Here is a 17,479-nt window from a genome sequence, read left to right on the forward strand (position 1 = left end):
ACTGCTTGGGACTCATTTTAAGACGAAGCGGGGACAGGCTATGAATAGGTACGGGCGCGTTGTGAAACTTCAGGCCTACGTAACTCTTTGCTGCAGATAAGCAAGGCAAGTTGCCACGTCGGGTGCGCACGTCTTTGGTGGGACTATCCCCCGCTCTGCCCTGCGCTGAATAAACATTCGTACTTTACAATCCTACTGACTGGGGAGTCAATGGGGACGCCTTGGGGGGTCTCATTTGGGGCCGGGGTCACTGGTAAAGGTCAAGAAGAGGTCAGGGGCCGGGGGTCAGGCTCGCAGAGCGGGACCAGGCCCCGTCTCCATGGCGACCGCTCTGCTCCGGCCCCCACAATGCGCCCCGCGCCGCTGCCCACTCAGAATCGGGTCCGGCTGTGATTGACAGCGGAGAGGCGTGACCACAGAAGGGCCGAAGGGGCGGGACCGCAGGAGGCTCCTCCACGAATCGGATCGCGGGGGCCCCGGCGAGGGGCGGGCCGCGCGGTCCAATGGGATCGGCGTCCGGGCCGCGCCTCGGGGCGAGCTCAGCCAATAGCGGCCGACGCGGATGGCGGCCAATAGCAGCGCTTCGTGGGCGGGCCGAAGGGGCCGGCGGGGCCCAATGAGCGGCGGGCGCCGCGCGGCTGCGCACTGAGCGCCCGGGCGGCGGAGCGGTGCCGCGGGCGGAGGGCGGCCGCCATGGAGCAGGGCTACGGCGGTAAGTGCGGGGCCGGCCCCGGGCCGCGGCGCCTCCCTGGCCGTCCCGCCGCCTCCCCGGCCGGGCTCGGGCGTTTGGCGGCGGCTTCAGCGGCCGCTTCGGGGCAGGGAGATGTTGGGCCCGCCTCCCGTGAGGGGGCGCCGCAGCCTATTGGCCGAGCGGCGCGTCGTTCAGCGGAGGGAGCCCGCCGACTGGCGGGCGCAGCTGTGAGGCGCCGGGAGGTGGGGGCGGCCGAGGGGGGAGGGAGAGGCCTGGGGGGGGTGGGGAGGGGGAGGGACATGACGGCGGGGGGGGGGTGTCTGGTGCTACCCCTCATCCTCTCCTTTTCCCGGTCGACCCCCCGGTTCCTGTCCGGTTGGCGGAAATGGAGCCGGGCCATTTCTGAAGACGCCACAAAATGGCGGCCGCGCGGCCCCGCCCCCTGCCCCTGGCGCCCGGTATCCCCTTCCCCCCCCCTTAAACCAGCCCCCTCTTGCCCCCCTCCCCCTCTTGCCCTCCCCCTTTTTGCCCCCATCCGTCTGCCCTTCCCCTCATACCCCCTCTTTTTACCCTACCACTTGTACCCTATTTCCTCCTTTCCTCCTCCCCCCCTTTTTACCCTTTCCTTTTACCCCCCACCCCACCAGGGGTATCCAGCCAGTCCCGTTTTTTTAGGGGGGAGCCTCTCGGCTGGAGGGGAGGGCAGCCCAACACAGCTTCTCTTACTGTTTTTCTGGATGAATCGGAAGAGGTAATGAAGAGCATCCAAAGCCTCCCATCGTAGCTGCCTATTCTCGCAAGTGTGGCAAAGGAGGAGCCATCCCACCAACTGCCCCAGGAGTGTGAGAGGGGAGACCCATGGCCAGCAGCAGGACCAAAGCCTCGAGGGGCTCAGGGCTGTGCGGGGCTCAGGGAGGAGGATGCAGCACTGCGGGGCCTCGGTCCCTGCCATGGGGACTGCCTTCCACCTTCCAGAAGCCCCGAGGCTTGGCGAGCAGTGGCCCCGTGGGATACGGGGCTGCCAGAAGACCTGAGTGGGCAGCCCCCGGTTCCCCAAAGGGAGGCGGGCACCCTTCCTGCCCTGTGCTGCCTGTGCGTGGCACTGCAGTAGGGCCTGTCCGTTCCGGAGTGGATGCTGAATTCCCTCCGGGTGAGGAAGCGCCCCTGGGAACACTGCTCTTGGCAAGTGGCAGACCTGCAAGATGTCCTGCAGCTCACTGAAGCCGGAGACGGGAGAATTTCTGATGAAGAGCTTCAGCATGCGGTCCATGGCGTCCAGGGTCTGCAAGGACAACAAAGGGGTGGCAGTGGATCTCCAGTCCCTCTCCCTCTGCCAGGATCTGCACAGATCTCAGCACAGAGCAGCCAGGGACCAACCCAGAGGGATGGGTGTTCCAAGAGCTCTCCCAGAGCATACCTCCAAGTAGCTGACACGGCTCGGGCCCTCCAAATGCTCGTGTGAAGGAAGCAAGAAGATGCTATTGAAGCACACGAGCAGGATGCTCTTCTTGCCCTCCAGCACTGGCTTGACATAGCTGCAAAGAAAGCAAGGGGCCTTGTTGTCACGGTGCTGGGAGCAGGGCCTCAGGGCCTCAGGGAGGAGGACGCAGCACTGCGGGGCCTCGGTCCCTGCCATGGGGGCTGCCTTCCACCTTCCAGAAGCCCCGAGGCTTGGCGAGCAGCGGCCCCGCGGCCGACACTGCCAGGCTGCTGCCTAGACAGGGGAAGCCTGGAAGCCGGGCCCAGGGCCAGAGCAGGGGCTGGGCACGTACCTCAAGTGGCCAAGTGCAAGCATGGCTTGCTGCTGCACCGCTGTGTGCAGAACGTCCAAGGGCTCGTCTTCCAGCAGCACCTGCACAGCACAACCGGGATGGCACCGGGCATCGGGCGGCACAGCTCGGCAGCGCCAGCAGAGCTGGTCCAGGTCAGAAGGGCCGGTGGAGCCCCAGTGCCCCCAGCCAGCTGTGGCACCCAGAGGGCCGCCCTGCCACCTTCCTGCTGCTGAGCTCTCCGCTGGCGGGGCTTCTCAATGGCCCCAAGGCCGTCGGGGGCAGCTGAGTGTCCACGCAGCGCTTGCCCCCGCCAAAGCCCTCGAGAGTCCCGCCCCCACAGCCTGCCCTTGCACCCCTCCCAGAGCCACCAGGGGGTGTCCCCTCACCTTAATATGCTCTGCCAGCTGGTATTTGCTGCAGAAGGCATCGAGGCCGCTCCACAGGCCGCAGTTTCTGGCGGTTCTGCAGACGCTGATGACGCTCCTTAGGAACTTCATCTTCTGGCTTTTATCCTGGCAGCCGGGTGTCAGAGAGACCAACGGGGAGTGTGAGAGGGGAGACCCATGGCCGGCAGCAGGACCAAAGTCTCGAGGGGCTCAGGGCTGTGCGGGGCTCCTGGAGGGCGGCAGCTCTGCCTCGCCAGCAGCCCGCCAGCATCCTGGCAGCAGAGCTGCGCGACCCTCAGGAGACACAGGCACAGCCACCATGGCAAGGCCACACCTACCTGTTGCGTGCTGCTGACGAAGGACAGAATGCTGTGCAAGCTCTCCGCTTCTTTCTTGTAGACAGCTAACTTGTCAGCTTCTAAGAAGGCAGGAGAAGAAGGAGGGTTGTAGAAGTTGCCCCCTTAATTAATTTTCAGAGAGCATTGCATTAATAATAGAAAGGAATTTATTGAGTAAGCAACAGCAAGGAAAACAGCGCTGGGCGGCCGGGGAGTCTCGGCTCCGCCAACGGCGCGCACCTCACCCCCGCCAGGGTCCCTTTTTATATTTTGGTAATTCCGGGATTACGCAGCACATCTGGTATATTCTGCGACTGCGCGCACTGTTGCTAGGGGGTCGTCTCTGTCCCTCTGGTGGTCGTGAAGATGAAGGCCATAGTCTTCCTCGGCGTTGTGGTTCACCTTGTTTTTTGTTTTTTTTGGTCATGTTGGGCCAGCGTGAGACAGGAAGGCAGGATGTTGATACACTAGTTTAACAACTTATCAGGAGATGGTTACATGAGCTTTGCAGCAGTGGTTTTTTAACAAAAGAGGCTACTGAGATGCAGAAGGAGAGAAGGGGAGGGGGTTCTCTATTTTGTTACATTAAGCAAAAGAATTTTCATAGTGTCTAGCAAAGCATTATACAGCTCCTTACTTCAGCAGGGAGTTTTCACAACTCCCGTTCCTCAAACAGAACTCCTTGTTTTTATAATACAAAAGACAATGAACAAACATTTATTGTGTATTACACTGCGGATGGACAAGAGCCAAGGAGCAACTGAGTCTGCGCAGAGACAAGAGGTCAAGGAGCAGTGACGAGGAAGAGTCACCAGCCTTCATCCCCACGACCCCCGACGACCACCACCAAGACACACTGCGCAAGCGCAGATGGGAGGAGTTTCCAGCAATGACTGCTTGGGACTCATTTTAAGACGAAGCGGGGACAGGCTATGAATAGGTACGGGCGCGTTGTGAAACTTCAGGCCTACGTAACTCTTTGCTGCAGATAAGCAAGGCAAGTTGCCACGTCGGGTGCGCACGTCTTTGGTGGGACTATCCCCCGCTCTGCCCTGCGCTGAATAAACATTCGTACTTTACAATCCTACTGACTGGGGAGTCAATGGGGACGCCTTGGGGGGTCTCATTTGGGGCCGGGGTCACTGGTAAAGGTCAAGAAGAGGTCAGGGGCCGGGGGTCAGGCTCGCAGAGCGGGACCAGGCCCCGTCTCCATGGCGACCGCTCTGCTCCGGCCCCCACAATGCGCCCCGCGCCGCTGCCCACTCAGAATCGGGTCCGGCTGTGATTGACAGCGGAGAGGCGTGACCGCAGAAGGGCCGAAGGGGCGGGACCGCAGGAGGCTCCTCCACGAATCGGATCGCGGGGGCCCCGGCGAGGGGCGGGCCGCGCGGTCCAATGGGACCCCCCCCCGCTCGGGGGCAGGAGGTGGAAGAGGGTGGATGGGGGGGGAAGGTGCTTTTGGTTTCTTTCCTTTGTTTCTCACTTCTCTATTATCCTATATATATATAGGATAATAAAAAGAGAGCTACATATATAGAACAAAAATATCAAATAAAAGTACTTAAATATATTTAAGAAAGGTCAAATAAACGAATTTATTTAAAATATCTTAAAATACGTATATATGAAATTTTATATACCTATATGAGATACTATTTACTAAATTGCTTACAAATAACAGAACAGTGTGCAACAAAAGCCTCTGGAGAGTAAAAAGTATGTTGAAGACTACGTGTCGGACCAGAAGGCTGAGATTTCTTTCTTAATTTCCTAGTAAGAAAAAAAAAGACAAAATTATGACTCAAACTACTATCACTGATCCGGGGCACAATCAAATGCAAACACGTCCCCTATTCATTCATAAGTGAAGGATTGAGACCAAAAACACAACTTCATGATGAAAGCGCCCAAGTGGACTAAATAATTAAGTAAACAGGTACAACTTTGGAAATGAAAGGTTTGGTTATAGAACTAACTACTTGGTGGTATCATTCTGACCATATATATCCAGTACCAGATTTGCCCTCCATGGAACAAGGCAGTGTCTCCACATATCACTCTTTTGTTCAAGTTGTCTTTTTTTTTTCCCTATAAAGTTGGACTTTGCCATGGTAGCACTAATGTTGAATTTAAGTTCTCACCTCTGTATTTAGCAATTTGAAGAGGAACTCTCTGTCAAAGCGTCCTGGTCTTCGTAAAGCAGGATCTATAGAATCCAGTCTGTTGGTAGCTCCGATTACCACAATCTCCCCTCTGTTATCTATGCTGTCCATAAGCGTCAGAAGAGTTGAAACAATGGAACTAATAGAAAAATATAGGTTTTACTTACCGGTTCAGTAAATTTTGTTCCATTCCACATGACTTTCTTCCATGAGTAGTCATAATGGACAAGCTTTTTAAGGACAAGACTCATTTTAAGACATAAAAAATAGGTAAGTTAACACAGACCACTTGCTGATATCAGGCTTAGTAAATTGGTTTCAACTATCGTTTAGAATCACCTGTTTTGGCATTGAGTTACAAGTTTTCAGGATAAATTAACGTGTTCACAGTAAATTAAACAGGTCATCATCCTTTTTTTTTTTTTTCATTCCCCAAAGATCAAGCAGATTTTATGTAGGTGCAAAACTGTAATACCTATGAATGTCAGAATTGCATGGAAGTGCACTTAGAACAGTTGCAGAAATCTAGACTCAGGCCAATCTTTATCACAAAACTTTGTCATAGCCAGAACCTAGAAATCCCTACCCAACCACTAGCACATTGTAATCTCTTCACAGACCAAGCATTAGGAATCACCAACCCCATAACACAGTACTTTTCCCACACTGATGTATTTTTTCCCTAAGACTAAGATTGCAGTCACCAAGCAGATACCTCAGTGAGAATCTATACCAGCCTTACCACATTAGGGAAAGCACACCAAAACCAAGTTAAATATATTAGAAGCCACAAACTTGCTGGACACAAAGTTTAATCAAGATGTTTTAGCTGGGGTGCGTTTCATTTCTTAGGGGTAAGGCTATGCTGCAGTCTGCAGAGTGTGAAGTTTATTGGTCAAATAAATTGATTAGTACTCAGTTCTGTGGTGATGCAGGTCCGCTGCTCCAATCAGGCATGCCAAGTTCAATGAGACCAGACATCTCAGCACTACTACTCCAATTTCCAAGCTCTGTTCGGGTCTCTGAGACTGCTTGATCTCAGCATATTGACCGTGCAATTAGTGTTAAACTAAAAATGAAACTCTACAATGAAAGTGTATAACTGAGTATCAAGTATCCATTGTCTATGAATTCAAACTTGTTTATATTTTACATTTTCTTTGAAAGCTATACCTCCATCCTGTATGTATATGGAAAACAATCTAAGTACAGCTTCAGCTACCTTAGCGACGTTTAAGTAAAAACAGGAATTCAAAATACTTGTTAGAATCTGCAATGCAGAAGGCAGTGCTGTGCAAGTGCTACGGGTTATAAGTTTTGCTACCAGCTTGCCTTGAGGGATGGAACAACTAGGAATATATATATGAAATTTTTAGTTGACATAAGATACGGATATTGAAAAAGCTTCTGAATTCCCCTACAAGCATAAGGCTTAAGATTCCTAGAAAACCGATTTTTTAAACACCAGTTTAATAAGGCCAACAAATGATTAATATTTGCTATAACAGTTGAAAGTTATGCATTTTAGCTAACACCAAAGTTCTGTTTTCCAGGCAGGCTAGAAATTATGGTCAAAGTATGGAACAAAATCGTCATCAGGTATAGAACTAAAGTGTTTTGAACTAGTTTCTTACTCAGCTTCAAACATTTTTGCTAAGGAATGTTGCAGTTTGAAGACATACTGAAGACATGTTTTCCATATAATTGAGAGGCTGCCTGTGAGAATTCACACACTGGTAAACATCATGAAATCACAGGCATCATAGGCCAGTTGAAACAGGAACTAATCTGGTGAGTTAGCACCTAGGGGTCTCACTAAAGGAAAAGAGCCACAAAGACACCTCTCATACTATCATTTAAGAAATGTAAACAAGATCAGGGGAAGAAGAGGTTTACCAGCTAGTTCATGCCAGTCAATTTGGAGTATTTCTGGCTTTAGTCAAACTAGCACAACTGGCAGAAAGCAATCAGAAAACAGGCAGATGTGAAGGAAAACAGAACTGTCTCCTCCACACTGACCTATAAATAAGCTTTGTGTGAAACAAAAAAGAAAATTAGCCTTACGTGGTTGAACAACATAGTCATATTAATAAAAAACAAGAATGATACCAAAAGATCAAATGGGGATTCAAAACTAAGATTAAAGTCTTCCATATTTCTGAATGCCTGAGTTCATCTTGGCATGGACAGGGAGAAGTGCAAGAATGCTGGCCATTTCCCTCTCATGGAAGCTTGGTTTGACAATTAGTCTTCTTTTTTATTTTATTTATCCCGCAAAGAACGCATCAAAACCTGTGCCATCATATCATCTTCATCAGCATCATAATCCTATGAACAAAGGGTACAGAAATTCTTTTACTGCCAGGGCCATATTGGTTAACACAACACAAAACCAGCTGTCTCCTCCTCTGACTTAACAGTAATTCAACTTCTCGCATTATACCATCTGCAAGGACTACATTTTACAGTAGTGGCTACATAAAAAAAGCTGGGTTTTAAGAGTCATCAGGCTCACGTATTCCAAGGATGAAGAAACACGTACCACAAAAGTATCATATGAAAACCAGTGTCGTCTCTGAAGGTGTTCCATGAAGTTAGCACTCCTGTAATTTGGATCTCCCCACGGCATCGAGGCACAAATTGGGCAAACCACTTGTTTTGCATCCATGCTGTGCAATGTTTTTCAGTGCTCAACTAGTCCTTCTTGATCAAAGCTTTTCTTGCTGCAATATGGACAAGGAAAGGTGAAGCGATTGGGGAAGTTCCTGGTGTTGTGGAGTGGTTCTTTAGTCACAGCTTTCACACCTTCCATGATATAGTTCTGGTACTTTGAACAAGAAGCTGCGTGGCTGCGCATCTTTGAGAGAAACATCTTTTTGTTGCAGCCATTACAAGTGCTTTCTGTCGCTTCGAACTGCTTTTCCAAGTCCAGAGCCCTGCTGCCAGGCGCCAGGGTGCTGCGGCAGACACCACAGACTGGCTTTTTGAGCTTGAGGCACTCCTGCAGGCATGGTGTGCAAAACACGTGTCTGCAGGGGACGCGCATGGGGCTGTCGAACACCTCAAGGCACACGGGGCAGGTGAGGCGCGCCAGCGGGTCGGGCCACTCGAGGCCGCAGGCGGAGGGTGTGCAGGATGCCGAGGATCCGCCACCGCCCCCTGCCACCGCCATCTCGCCGGCAGCCGCCGCACGGCCACGGCCCTGGCGCACGCTTCGTTGGGTTAGAAACTGGCTGGATAGCCGGGCCCAAAGAGTCGTGGTAAATGGAGTCAAGTCCAGTTGGAGGCCAGTCACTAGTGGCGTCCCCCAGGGCTCAGTGCTGGGGCCGGTCCTCTTTAATATCTTCATCGATGATCTGGATGAGGGCATTGAGTGCACCCTCAGTAAGTTTGCAGATGACACCAAGTTAGGTGCGTGTGTCGATCTGCTCGAGGGTAGGAAAGCTCTGCAGGAGGATCTGGATAGGCTGCACCGATGGGCTGAGGTCAACTGCATGAAGTTCAACAAGGCCAAGTGCCGGGTCCTGCACCTGGGGCGCAATAACCCCAAGCAGAGCTACAGGCTGGGAGATGAGTGGTTGGAGAGCTGCCTGGCAGAGAAGGACCTGGGAGTGATGGTGGATAGTCGGCTGAATATGAGCCAGCGGTGTGCTCAGGTGGCCAAGAAGGCCAACAGCATCCTGGCTTGTATCAGAAACAGTGTGACCAGCAGGGCTAGGGAGGTTATTGGCCCCCCTGGACTCGGCTCTGGTGACACCGCACCTCGAGTACTGTGTTCAGTTTTGGGCTCCTCGCTACAAGAAGGACATCGAGGGACTTGAGCGGGTGCAGAGAAGGGCGACGAAGCTGGTGAGGTGCCTGGAGAACAAGTCCTACGAGGAGCGGCTGAAGGAGCTGGGCTTGTTCAGCCTGGAGAACAGGAGGCTCAGGGGCGACCTTATTGCTCTCTACAGATACCTTAAAGGAGGCTGTAGTGAGGTGGGGGTTGGCCTGTTCTCCCACGTGACTGGTGACAGGACGAGGGGGAATGGGCTTAAGTTGTGCCAGGGAGTTTTAGGCTGGATCTTAGGAAGAACTTCTTTACCGAAAGGGTTGTTAGACACTGGAACAGGCTGCCCAGGGAGGTGGTGGAGTCACCATCCCTGGAAGTCTTTAAAAGACGTTTAGATGTAGAGCTTAGGGATATGGTTTAGTGGGGACTGTTAGCGTTAGGTCAGAGGTTGGACTCGATGATCTTGAGGTCTCTTCCAACCTAGAAATTCTGTGATTCTGTGATTCTGTGAATGTGGTCTTGTTTACTGGAGTGCACAGGAGAGAGACCATCTATCTCGTCAAAGAAAATAATTGAAGGTCGCATCTGATAGGCCTAGCACAAAAACACAGAGTAAAACAGCATTATTTAAAGGAAAAATGCACAAAAACATCATGGTTGGAATGTCATCTAAACTAGATCTTTCATTTTAGCCTCTGGGACCTCTACTGATAGAGCTACTGGAGTATCTGGCATGACTAACAGAAGACAGTCTATGTCAACCCACTGTATCCGGGTGACAGGAAGCAAATCGTTCCAGTAGTTCTTACAGCTGACATTCACAGCAGAAACACTGGCATTTCCATTTCAGTGGGAAAAAAAAAAAACTAACAAAATACAAAAAAAAGAGCAAGTTCTACTTAAAAACGTTGACCACAGAAAATAATGGTTTCAACTCTGACAGAATACACTGTGCATTTCAACCTTACCTGTTCAAATAACACACGAAGTTGGCGTTCTGATTCCCCCATGTATTTTCTCATGCAGTCTGAAGCATTTCTCATAAAAAATGATATTTTCCTGTCACTTCGACTATATTCACTGGCAAGTGCACGAGCAACTAGTGTTTTCCCTGTTCCTGGGGGGCCATAAAATAGACAGCCTCTGCAATAAAAATGATCCAGATAGGAAAAAAAACATCATGATGAGTACCTCCTACAACCATCGTCTCTAGAACAAACTCATCCTTCCTAACCAAAACACATCATGTACAAGACAGCAGTAATAGCTGAAGTGTGGGTAGAGGCAGAACAGATAGAAGTTCTGCGTTTTTACAACGTTTCACAAGAAAATTCATTTTTTTCACCCAAAGAAATGAATAAGGGGGTAACTCAAACGTATAAAACCTTCAAAAGAGAGCATACTGTCCCAGAAGGACACTTCCAAAACTGCTGACAAACAGGGTGATTACAGCAAACCGGAGCCAAACGGGCAAACTTCAGCACAGAATCTGAGAATGGGCTGAATGGTGAATCACCAGTTCATTCTTCAGCAATAAACTGCATATTCTTGCTTTCACAATATGCAGAATCTGTTAGTAAAGCATTTAATGCTCCTTTCAAAAGCATTAAGTTACTGGGTTTGGTCTCTCAGACCATCTATTGCTGATGGCAAGTGAGGAAGCCTAAAGCCGGAAGGAAAAGCGATGCCTTAGCACTCAGAGGAAAAAAAAAAAAAAAAGAAAGCAAAAGTAGGCAGGAAAAACAACTGGGCTTCCAGGCAACATATTACAATTGACTTCCACTAGATAATCCCTTCTTGCTTACAAACTAATCAAGCTGACTTGTACATAAAACTGAGAACAAAACCACTCCAACCCAACTAACCCAACTTTTTAAAAACACCAGATGGTAAAACTTAAAATTTTAAGACATTGCTTATATTTTTAACCTACAAATATTCTTGATTCTATCCGTTTTTAAGAAACCACTTTTTGCTACTACTAAAACAAATGTTCACCGCTGCCAAAAATGTTGAAGCATGGAAGCATATTGATACCTTAATTGAACTTTCTCCTGAAAACAGCTGACTTAAGATTTATCACTGTAATGAGTTACCTTGGGGGCTGAATATTGAACCGCTGAAAAACTTCTGGATACAGGAAGGGAAAAATCACCATCTCTTTCAAAGCTGCGATGTGTTCGGAAAGACCACCCACGTTCTCAAATCCAATCTAAAGAGAAATTCAACACAACAGAGTTTGTATGTTAAAGAAAGCAGCAATCTAGATCAAGGTTTCATCAGAAATTATCTCAGCACAATGGAAACATTCTGGTCAATTTTTGAAGTTGCTTTAGAGAAAACCATCAACAAAGGTAGTTGTAGATGGCACACTGAGATCTTTCATAATCACTGGAAACACTCACTGACATGATGATTAGTTTACGACTTACCACACTATTTGCATTGCATCTCCCTGACTTCTTCCAACTTTCTTTTGATCCCTCTGAACTCTCTTTAGGTCCCGTTTCTGACGTTTCACTCGAAAAGTCCTGATTTGAATTAAGGAGAAGTTATAGGGCTTCTTTTTCTTTAAGATGCAGCTCGAAGATTTGTTTTTCGTAATAATGCCAAGCAAATGTAGAAGACATTAATTAATATATAGAAGACCTAATTAATTGACATAAACTTACACAGTTACATTCAGATAAACTTAAACATGGCTAAATATTCATTGGAAGGAGGTTCATCCCTCCCCTATTCTCTAACGACAGCAACCTTCTTGGTTGCTCTCGCCATCCTCACTGCTCTCACCACCATCCTCCGTATCACACGTGCTAAGCAAGGGAGATGAGCAAGAGGGTGTAGAATCACTGATGTCATCTGCACGTCTCTGTCTGCAAGCAAGCATATAGACCAGAAAGTTAAAAAGAAAATAGAGCAGATACTAAGTAACACCAAAAATTAAGGGAATTCTATCTCAAAATTTACTCTGAGATCTATTTTCCAGTCCATTGTACTCCTTAGGAATCTGATTTCAAAGGCCATGACATGATTTTCCTCGTGACAACTGTCTGCTTTCAAGAATGCTCAACAAAATATCTGGCAATCAACAGCATTCTCTACGCACTAACTGCTTACAGAATCCAAAAAGCCTTTATCATTACTAAGGCAATTTATCATTTCATTTAGATCTTTTATTGTTTAAGGTTAACTTCATATAGAAACATTAGTTGATTCCAAACAGAAACTAGAGTCAGTATTTGAGTGATAACTTTTTCTTTTTTTTTTTTTTTTTAAATCTAACAAAACTTCCATAAAGCCTCTCCCTCTAAATTGAATAAAATTATTTTCGGTTTTAAGAAAATCATTTGTATCCTTCAAGATTAAATAGTCTGACTAAGATTTTTAAGGGGGGATTCTGGCTTCAGTTCCAGAACCAAAGAATTTCAGTTACAGAAACTCAGACACTACCTCCATAATCATCTTATCAGCGACCCACAAATATTGGAGTTAAAAAAGAAACCAACTTAAAAGTATCCACCTCCTCCCCTCCAAATATTTCTTTCCTCTCTACCTTAAGACTACCAAAGTACCGATCATAAACTTACTCTGTAATTACCACTAAACTGAAAACCCTTTGAAGCATTATGCAGTAAGGAGACTGACAGCTCTACGGATAAGTAAGAGCTATCACTAGCCATACACCAACCTGGCACGTCTTCTATATTTTTGTGACCCAGCATTTTCAAGTGACTCTTTCTGTCTGACAGAATGGGGCTGGCCCGAGTTAGTCCTCTCTCAATCTCTTTGTCTTACTGAAAGGAAAGAATTTAGAATAATGATACAGATACATTTAAGAGAGGAGGATATCAAAAGATAAAGAAAATGCCACGTGTTTCACTCATCCCTAATTCCAGAAGAATTTTTAACTGTTTTTGCTTTTCATCAGTGCATGGCACAAGTGGAAAACTACGCCCTGTTTAAAGGTGAACTGAAAATCACAAGAGCAAGACTGTTAAGTGTGATTAATTACTGTTATATCAAGGATACATAGCACTAAGCATGCCAAACAGCAAAGAAATACAATGTGCACAGGACACACGTGTCTGATAAAAACAGTGAAGTTCATGTGCAGAATGAAGGTACAGAACTGAAACAGAACTGTGTGTGCAAACACATGTATTTACATTCAAAAATTTTATCTCACTTATGTGCAAGAAATAAGGTTTTAAGAGAAACTATGCGTTCAACCTACTTTCCATAGGAGCTTGGTAGCAGTCAACAGGTTTACTCTGTCGAAGGTTGTAACGCCTTGGAACATCTTCACCATCATTTTCTTTGTTCTCACTTCCTTTTGATGTTTGTAGTGTACCACAAAATGACACCGAATCGTTAAGTACTTTTGCAAATTATATGAAATCCAAAATGCATTACACAGATGCCTGTAAGTTTTATTATTATCGTTATTTTAATGACACAGTGGATCCTGCAAAACCTTAAGATGAATTTATGCAAGTCACGTTTCAGAAATCACAAATCCTAGCAGATGAGCATGCATCTAGACATTGTTCTGTCCTCTCTGAAACTGCTGATGGACTTGTCGTCAGCCTCAGTGTTTAACAACAGGCAAAATTCTGTCATATTGCTTAGCTAAGATGCAGATCTTCTGAAAACAGCTATTTCAGAAAGCCACTTCTTAGTTTGAGAAAGTATTTAATGGAAAGGGTTTTAATAATCTGTAGTGCTAAGACTAAGCGTAGTAATCTAAGTCCAAGTCTAGCTCTGCCACAAATTCTGGGAGCAATAATGGGCCAGACACAGGCTTGAAGCTCACCAATGAGAAAACAATGCCAAATGCACATAAGCTTAGGCCATTAGCTTCTGTCAAGTAACCTGAAGTTGTTTCATGAAAGATGGCAAGAACCAGAGTGCAATTATCTACTGGGTTCTGGAGAATATCCTCTCACGTTAACAGCAGGACACCGAGGAAGGAACATACATACTCCGTTCACCTACCTGTTTGCCAAAAGGACTTATCTTTTTTTCTTGGAAAGCACTGCCCTCTTTGGTTTTTATTTTTTAACCCTAACGGTTGCATTGCTTTCTGAATGCAAGGTAGGTGCCATGGGGTATACAGACAGCACACAGAAAACTGAGCAATCAGTAAATGAGTTTGTGATCACTACCATCTCCAGTCCTTGGTGTTCCAACACTTCTATCACAAAAGCATGAATTTCTCTGCTTTAGTGCTCCTCTAACCCTTTCCTTTTTCCAATAACTTCCTTTATAACAACACTGACACTTTCCTCACTCTTTTCTGGCGTATTTTTCATTATAAAAGTATATTCTAGCTCTTTCCTGATTTAAAATTGTAGTTTGCATTTTGATCATCAATTGATTTCCCATTCAACATGCTATTTAAAATTCCTCTCTGCAAGTCTCTACTGCACAGCTCCCTGAAACCCACACACTTTAACCAAGCTTCTCCCTCTAGACTGGCCCCCTCCTTGTATTCAAGCTCCTCTTATTAAGACTTTGAGCTAATGTTTTCCTAACTAAACCTCCAAAGGAGTCAACTCTGCTTCTCCCTTACTAGTCCATGGCCCAGCCATTCTTCCTCTGAAGAACTTCCCTCGGGTTCCCACCTGCCACTGTGCATCTCTCTGCTCCTCTGGGCCTCTGAAGGGAGGAGCAAAGTATTTTCTGGGGCTCAGCCTCCTGTCACTGTCTCTCTGAGTTCCTTTGCAGGTGTGCAGCTGAGCTCTATCACATAATCTAACTCGTCAGCTCGTCTACTGCAACACCCTTTTCGGTCCTTAAGTACAGTCTTGCCCTGTTCTGATCTGTTTAGAAAGCTCCTACAAGGATGATCTAATTTACTGCCTTAATCACAACTAATGTTCTTCTCAAAAACTGTAAGTTTTCCCATCACTTCCAAGTTAATATGGGCTTTCGTGGCTTAACCTCATTCCACAAGTCACTGAGTACCCAGATGACAGCTCCTAATTACAGGCCCTGACAGCAGCTTACGGTGACTGCCTCCTAAACACAGAAATGCACAACGCTATCTTCCCTCCTGCTGAGCTTCACGCCTGGGAGGAGCTTTTCATACACTTCTGGCAGCCTATCTATCTTGCTTCCTGAAAATTCTTGCTGTGCTGCTCAAAACCATGAAAACTGTCACGCTCCTGCTGTAGCGGTATCGCCGTTTCACATGCTGAGTAATGCTGTCCATTTCTTTCCATTCCCACCTGTCTACAACCATCTGTTGCCTTTTATCTTGTAAGCAGTTTGGAAAAGGGCTGTTTGTTTTTTGTTGTTTTTTTTTTTTTTCACCTGTTCTGAGCTCACTACAGTACAGCCCTAGAGCTCATACTAAGGCTTGTGAAGTCAATAGCAACACAGAATTGTTACAGAAGACAAATACCCAGTAGATTAGCTTGTTTCAATTGTTTAAGACAAGGCTTTTGGTTAGAACAGAGTAAAGAAAACTTAAAACCAGAACTCACCAATCTCATCTGGACTGCCAGGTCCAGTTCTTTCAAAGTCCGACTTCACACAGGTCAAGATATCAAGGTTCTCCTAATTCCAAGCAGCAAGAAAGATCGGTCACAAACGTGCAGAAAAACAGACGTGCATACATGTACATCCACTGACAGACACGTCTGTCTGTTGATGCTTACACAGTAACATTATCGAGGCACCCCGTATACACACAAAAAATAAATTATTGCACAAGAGGAGAGAATGGGAATATGATTGCGTGCACCCACAATCAGTAACAAGAATTTCTGCTCTAAACCAGGGCTCAGTACATGCAGTGGTTAAATACTTGCCCAGATACAAAACTGAGTGCATTAGTTAATCATAGGTTAATAACCTACAGTGTGACAGAAGCAAGGAAAAAGAACTACCTTTCTAGCAGACATACCAAAAGAAATCATACAGGCGTGTGAGAGATGCTAATAAAAAGTACTGTGGACAATTCTGGATTCATTTCACAGCCCTGGGCAACCAGCTCTAGGTGTCCCTGCTTGAGCAGGGGAGGGTTGGACCAGGTGACCTCCAGAGGCCCCTTCTAACCTCAACCATTCTGTGATTTGAGAGAAAAAGAAGGCAATTCAGAGCTAAACAAAAAGCTATGAAAGTAGGTTATCGGGAAGTTTTAAAACGATGTGCCTATCATTCATAAGAAACAGTAATTTAATAAAATAGTTTAATTTAATAGAGCAAAACTAAGACAGAGGAGTATGATTGCTGCATACAGCTTTAACAGGGGTTCCTCTAGAGACAGGGGTTTATTTAAGCTCTCAGGCAAGGCCAGCACACGAACAAATATACATAAAGTAGCCATCAGTTCATTCAGCTGGAAATTTGAAAGGCTTCAAGTTCCTGAAAACTCTGGGAGCAGTTTGCAACCAAGGAAGAATTCTAAAATGCAAGTTAGGTCAATTAAAGAAAACAGCTCCATTTGCCTGTAACAGATGATTAAAGCTACATGATACTGGAGACTCTTTGTGAGCTCTCGGGAAAAAAGATGTTAACAGGAATCAAAATACGAGCGAGTGACCAACACAGGAAGCCATGCACTGCCTTTTGTTAAGCTTTCCAAGTAAGTGCGTTCCTGAGCATGACGAGAAATATGATCTAGGAGTTACGGATAAAAAGCTAAACAGCTTAAACTGCCAAGCTGATGGAAAGCACCGGTCTTTTTGCATATTCAGTCCCCCAGGCAGAGCTTTTAGTAACATTTGGAGTAAAAACCCAAGTCCGAAACAGCTGTTTGTAAACAGTGTCTATTCAAAATGCAGAAGGCAATTCAGAAACTGGAGTGGAAGACATGCATTTCAGCATCTCCCCGTTATCCCACATCTTCTGCAGAAGATGCTTCCTCCACTCTTAAAAGATATCTGGAGCACAACCGTATCAGTAAGACATGAAGATATAACCAGAGAGCAAGACCAAATGGTAGTTTAGACCACACTATTCTTTGGAAGGAAGTTATTTCAGTTCAATTAAAAATTACAACTAAGTTACTTCCCTACGTGAAATACTCTACAAAAATGGCAAACTGACGGAGTATTTGCTCTGTCATTTGTACCTCAACATCTTCCCAACATCTTTGGCATCTACGCATCTGCTCCATTTCATCCATTTTTTGTAGCACAACTTCCGCAGTACTAAGTTGACATGTAAGAGCAAAGTTAGGCATGTATGAACAAAATAAAACAGCACACATAATCAGTAAGAGATTTTAATGTAGTACGCACAAAGCAAAAGTCATTGACACTTAGCCAAGATTTTAGACATTACCAAAAAATTAGGTCAAATCTTTATTTTTGATAGAGATTTAAGAACAAGCTTTTGAGGATTTGC

The 17,479-nt window shown here is 46.5% G+C and overlaps 1 long non-coding RNA gene and 1 pseudogene across 2 annotated transcripts; one reads left to right on the top strand and one right to left on the bottom strand.

Annotated features, from left to right (window-relative positions):
- Positions 1-620: 620 nt before the first annotated feature.
- On the top strand, positions 621-4,269 carry LOC309889099. Its single transcript, XR_014319190.1, has 2 exons — positions 621-712; positions 1,367-4,269. It is a non-coding gene; the product is annotated as an uncharacterized lncRNA (long non-coding RNA).
- A 3,269-nt stretch (positions 4,270-7,538) lies between these two features.
- On the bottom strand, positions 7,539-8,896 carry LOC309889097 (E3 ubiquitin-protein ligase RNF114-like; annotated as a pseudogene). Its single transcript has 2 exons — positions 7,892-8,896; positions 7,539-7,677 (listed from the first exon to the last, which is right to left on the bottom strand). The product of its transcript is annotated as an E3 ubiquitin-protein ligase RNF114-like (transcript).
- Positions 8,897-17,479: the final 8,583 nt, after the last annotated feature.

Source organism: Aythya marila, assembly GCF_965140915.1.
Source record: "Aythya marila genome assembly, chromosome: 32".
Lineage (NCBI taxonomy): Eukaryota > Metazoa > Chordata > Aves > Anseriformes > Anatidae > Aythya > Aythya marila.